This window comes from Myotis nattereri (assembly GCF_964212035.1).
Source record: "Myotis nattereri genome assembly, chromosome: 8".
NCBI classification, from domain to species: domain Eukaryota; kingdom Metazoa; phylum Chordata; class Mammalia; order Chiroptera; family Vespertilionidae; genus Myotis; species Myotis nattereri.
Window position 1 is genome coordinate 7,427,430 of NC_138083.1, and position 6,022 is coordinate 7,433,451.

Here is a 6,022-nt window from a genome sequence, read left to right on the forward strand (position 1 = left end):
ATAATGAATTCTCAGAAAGAGAAACAAAACAAACTATCCCATTTACCATTGCAACAACAAAATTAAGATACTTAGGAATAAATAACCAAGGAGGCAAAAGACCTGTACTCAAAAAAATATAGGACGTTGAAAAAAGAGAAAATATAAACAAGTGGAAGAATATACCGTGTTCATGGATTTGTAGAATCAACATTAAAATGTCCATACTACCCAGGGTAATCTACAGATCCAATGCAATCCTCATTAAAATACCAATGGCATATTTCACAGATCTAGAAAAAATACTCCAAAAATTTATGTGGTATCAAAAATGAGCCCAAATAGCTGCAGCAATCTTGTGAAAGAAAAACAGAGGAATCACAATACCAGATTTCAAGTTATACTACAAAGCCACCGTAATCGAAACAGCCTGGTGCTGGCACAATAACAGGCATATAGATCAATGGAACAGAACAGAGACCCCAGAAATTGACCCAAGCCATTACACTCAATATTTGGCAAAGAAGGCAAGACCACACAATGGAGCCAAGACAGTCTCTTCAATAAATAATGTTGGGAAAATTGGAAGGCTACCATCAACAAATGATAAGTGCTGGTGAGGATGTGGAGAAAAGGGATCCCTAGTACACTGCTGGTGGGAATGCAGACTGGTACAACTATTATGGAAAACAGTGTGGAGTTTCCTCAAAAAATTAAAATGAAACTGATACTTGACCCAGTGATCCCACTTCTAGGAATATATCCTAAGAACCCTGAAACAGCACTCAGAAAGAATGTATGCACCCCTATGTTCATAGCAGCACAATTTACAGTAGCTAAGATCTGTAAACAGCCCAAGTGCCCATCAGTAGATGAGTGGATAAAAAAGCTGTGGCACATTTACACCAAGCATGTCAAACTCAAAGGCTAACACAGGCCAAATAAACAAGGTTTAAGTTTATGTGGGCTGCAAAAAAACAAAAGCTTCAATTTTCATAGAAACGTAGGTTTATTTCGATAGAGACATGCTGAATACAAGGGGCTGAAATAAATGAGTAATCATTAACATAAAATAACATTTTAATAAAAATTAACATTTTTCCTGAACATTAACTTACCACTCATTAGCTAATGTTATAGTTCATTATTAATAACTAGGGGCCCAGTGCACGAAATTTATGCACTGGGGGGTGTTGGTCCCTCAGCCCAGCCTGCCCCCTCTCACATACTGGGAGCCCTCAGGGGATGTCCTACTCCCTGCTCCCCCTGGGGAGCGGGCCTAAGCCGCAGTCTGGCCTCCCTTTGTGGGAGGCCACCGGGCTGATCAGAGGAAGGATCCACCCCCATCACCCTGCTGCTGCAGCCACTGCCAGTCACCGCAGCCACCAAGGTGTTTTCATCAACACGGACTCCAGTCCCTTCACCATGAAAAAATGACAACTTTATGCATTTTCAAGATGTGTCTTTCATAGGGTATGACATTTCTTTATTTTTTATCCTCACCTGAGGATATGTTTCCATTGATTTTTAGAGAATGTGGAAGAGAAAGGGAAAGACAGAAACATCAACGTGAGAGGAACACTTTGATTGGTTGCCTCCTGCATGAGCCCTGACCTGGGCCCCAGCCAGTGAGGAGCCTGCAACCTAGGTACAAGCCCTTGGACAGAATTGAACCCAGACCCTGAAATCGGCAGACCGAGGCATTATTTACTGAGCCAAACCGGCTAGGGCAGGATATGACGTTTCTTAGCCCTCCAGCAGCGGACCTTCGTTTTTCTCTCCAGGAGTGTGGTGGAAAAACCTAGATCACCTTCTTGGATTCTTATTACCCAAGTTACTAAGAATATTACCAGTGGCATATAGGGAGCTTAGCCAATGAATGGTCAGAAAAGGTGTTTCCTCTGTAGTTCACACTGATCCCCAGCTCGGCCCCTGCCCAGGACTCAGGCCTCTGGCCGGGCGTTAGGCCTGGGCAGGGGACCCCTAGCCCTCTCCGATCGCAGGCTCCGCCCCGGCCCAGGACAGGGGTACATTAGGCCTAGGCAGGGGACCCCCAGCCCGCTCCGATTCCCGACTTCGCCCCTGCCCAGACCTCAGGCCTCTGGCCAGGGCATTAGGCTTGGGTCAGGGACCCCCAGCCCCGTGTGATTGCCAGCTCCACCCCTGCCCAGACCTCAGGCCTAGGCTGGGGCATTAAGCCTGGGCAGGGGACCTCCAGCCCGCTCCGATTGCCTACCCAGGCCTAATGCCTCTGGCTAGGGTGTTAGGCCTGGGAAGAGGACCCCCAGCCTGTTCTGATCACAGGCTTCGCCCCTACACCAGACAGAGGGGTGTTAGACCTGGCCAGGGGACCCCCAGCCCACTCCTATCACTGGCTCCACCCCTGCCCAGGCCAGAGGGGCGTTAGGCCTGTGCAGGGGACCCCTGGCCTGCTCTGATAGCCTTCCCAGGCCTCAGGCCTCTGGCCAGGGCGTTAGGCCTGGGCAGGGGACCCCCAGCCTGCTCTGATCACAGGCTCCGCCCCTGCCCAGGCTTTAAGCCTCTGGCCGAGCCTTAGGCCTGGGCAGGGGCCCCCTCGGCTCTGATTGCAGGCTCAGGCCCTTCCTAGGCTGCTCAGGGCCCACACAGGGCCTACCTCGGAGTGACCTGGGTGCCCTATGATGTTTCCAGACCCAGGCCACTGGTGCCTAGTATGCAAATTAACCACCATCTTAGTTGGGTTGATTTGCATATTCACTCCTGATGGGCTGGTGGGTGTGGCTGGTCGGTGTAGTGGAAGTATGGTCAATTTGCATGTTTCTCTTTTATTAGATTGGACTAGAGGCCTGGTGCACGAAATTCGTGCACCAGGGATGGGTGGGGTGGTCTCTTAGCCCAGCCTGTGCCCTCTTGCAGTCCAGGACCCCTCCCTCCTTACCGCCCACCTGCTTGCTGCTTCCTACCGCTCGGCTTGCTGCTCCTTAGTGCTGCTGCAAAGGCCTTGGGTCTGCTGGGTGCCGGGCCTGCGGGTTTGTGTCTCTGATACCCCCAGCAGCCCCAGCACCTTGATGGCGGGGCTTGGGGCTGCTGGGTACAGGCCCCCCCTGCGTGTTTGTGTCTTCTATCAGGCCCCCAGCAGCCCCAGCACCGAGGTGGTGGGCCTTGGGCAGCTGGGTGCCGAGCCTGCAGATTTGTGTCTCTGATTCTGCCCCCAGCATCCCCAGCTCCGTGATGGCGGGGTTTGGGTCTGCTGTGCCGGGGCTGCTGGGTGCCGGGCCTGCGGGTTTGTGTCTCCGATCAAGCCCCTAGCAGCCCCAGCACCGCCTAAATAACTTAAGGGAAACTTTATTTAGTCTTCTTTTAAAAGCAATCTAGTTTAAAAATGAGTTGCAGTTAAGAGAGAACAAAGAACATGGTACCTAAGAGTGAGATAGACAGGAGAGGCTGGACACTGGCCAGGGGCTTACATGCCAACTGTTCTCCACCTGGGAAATGATGTAAAATCAGTTTCTTTAGTTTTCTGCTCAATAGTCTTCTCCAGCGAGTGGAGTGGCATCTGCTCGCTTCTCCTTGGGGCCTGGCTTGGTGGTCGCCTTGGGGTCTGGCTGCGCTCTAGCGGGCATCGCACGGGCCTGCCTGCTCCGCCTGGCCCTGTTCACACGTTGCTTACCCGAGTCTTCCCTGGGCACAGCCCCGGTCCATCACCTCCTCCTGTGTCCGCACCGCTTCCACAGGCCGAAAAAGAGGCCCACACGGAGTTCAGGTCTGCAAGGAGCTGGTCCTCTGCTTTCAGAACCTTCGGGATCTCCGCTTGCAATTGTTCCCTTCCATGACCTTCCTTCCCTACCTCCGGCATCTTCCCAGAGCACCTCATGCCTGCCCTCCAGCAGCAGGTTGTCTTTGTGTGGCTTTCAGGGCAGCCTTCAGGGCCTGGTGGCCCTTCCGTGTTGGGCGCCGGGCCTGAGGCCTGCCCGGGAAGGCGGGTGGCTCCCCAGCAAATCACGCTGCACCAGGCGCACGTGCGCCCGCCCACGCCCTCCAGGCCTGCGCGGCTCCATGCTGTGCTCAGGGCCTGGGAGTTAAGCAGCAGGGTGGTCCTGATGCGGTAGAGCTGGGCCAGCATCAGCTTCCTGTGCTGGGCAGAGATCCCGGGGGGCGGCTCAGGCCGGACCCTGGGGGAGGTCCCTGAGGGCAGCTCTCTGCTCCTCCTGGAGGGCCCTTCGGGCTCCCCAGCCAGGCAGGTGGTCCTGCCCTCCATCTCTGATGGCTGGGAGCCACTGCCAGGGCTTGGTGCGCCCCCGCAATTCCAGCAGGGCCCAGCTTCATGAGCCCCGAGTCCTAGTGCCGGTGGCTGTGGCAGCCAAGCAGAGTTCCGACAGGCTGCGGCTGGGGGCTGGGGGCTGGGGGCGCCCCCTGGGTGGCGGTCCCTGCCAGCAGCTGCAGGAGGCTGGCCTCAGATTTGGACTTGAGCAGGTGGGGCAGGCGGGGCAGCAGCTGGACAGGGGTTGCGGCGGCGGAGGTGGGGTGAGGGCGGGGGTGAAGGGGCCTGTGGTAAATCTAGGGGCCCGGGCGCTGGCTCCACCACAGGGGCTGGGGTCGCAAAGTCTTGCAAGGAGGTGGGGGAGAGGGTGCCGTAGGCGGAGTCCATGGAGCAGGAGCAGCCGTCCCCGGGGCCCAGGACCAGCAATTCGCTGGTCGGTGTGACAGATGAGGCAGTGGTACTGAGGGACATCTCGTCCGACTGGGTGCTGAAGGGGCCGCCCTCGAACTCGGGAGAGGAGAGCGTCTCCCCGGGATCCAGCACCACCATAGCCAGGGTCTCTGTGGAGCCGTCCGAGGCACAGTGCTGGGAGTCCAGGCTGTTGCTGCTTTTGCGCAGGATGGTGGGGGAGCTGGCAGCGGAAGTGCTCCTCTCCTGACCCTCCTCTTCCTCCTCATCTTCCTCCTCGTCCTCCTGCTCCTCCTCCTCCTCCTCCAGGCTCTGCAGGTGCTGCTGGCTGCCCGCATGCTCCTGCGCATGCAGATGCTGCAACTGGTTCTGGGCATTGTAAATGGAGTCCACCCAGCCCCAGCACAGAGCCTGCCCGCTGGCCTGGAACGTGTAGGCCCCCACGGCGCTGTGGAACTCGTTCAGGTAGATGAGGAGGAAGGAGCCAGGGTCCCGCAGCTCCCGGCACATGATCTTGTCCACCAGCAGTGGTGGCCTGATGACCCTGGTCCCCTCAGCCTTCTTCACTGCCTTGGTCACTAAGAGCAGGTCTGTGAAGAGGAAGCAGTACACATCCATCTTGCTGTCCTTTCCCTCCTTCGTCCTCAGGCTGTCCTCCAACAGCAGCTGACGCATCTCCTCCAGGGAGGCTCCAGGGATGGGCGCAGTCAGGTCCAGGTGCAGTAATTCCTTCAGGAGCTTGCTACCCTCCACCACCTCGTAGGAGTCGATGCGGCTCACCACGGCCGCCAGCTGCTGCTGCTCCTGTCACTGCATCATGCACGCGTTCACATGGTGGTTGAAGCGCTCCACTGAGCTGATCATGGTGATGACGGCCTCCTTGGCACATGGCTTGTCCGTCTTCCTCAGCACCGACTTGAGCAGCAGCGGGTACTTGGTGAGCCGCTGGTGGGGCTTGGCGAGCATGTCGCTCAGCTTCAGCCGCTGGCACTGCTGGTGCTTCTCGGCCCATGCCACGCCATGCAGTACTGGATGTAGGGCTTGAAGAGGGAGCCGAACATCTTGAAGCCTTTGAGGAGGTCCTGGGCTGCAGCAGCGCCCGCGTGCGCCACTCCTTCTCCACCATTGGCGCCATCATGCTGCCCCACAGCCCGGGGTGCAGGTGCGCCATCTCAGGGATGTTGCTGAACAGGAGCGGGGCGTGGAGGTGTTGGGACTCCTCCTCAGGGCGACCCTTCACCTGGGAGTCCCCGCCACTTCATTCACCCCCTTGACCAGTGGGGAGTGCCCTCGGTGGGTCCGCTGCTCTGGGCACTGGGGAGGAGGAGGCAGCGGATGGTGAGGCCCTGAAGCAGGAGGAAGCCGCGGGAGGCAGGCAAGGAGCCCAGGACTCAT

General features: G+C 56.8%; 1 pseudogene across 1 annotated transcript; it reads right to left on the reverse strand.

Annotated features, from left to right (window-relative positions):
- Positions 1–3,613: 3,613 nt before the first annotated feature.
- LOC308523660 (pleckstrin homology domain-containing family G member 5-like) lies at positions 3,614–5,813 on the reverse strand (annotated as a pseudogene). Its single transcript has one exon. The product of its transcript is annotated as a pleckstrin homology domain-containing family G member 5-like (transcript).
- Positions 5,814–6,022: the final 209 nt, after the last annotated feature.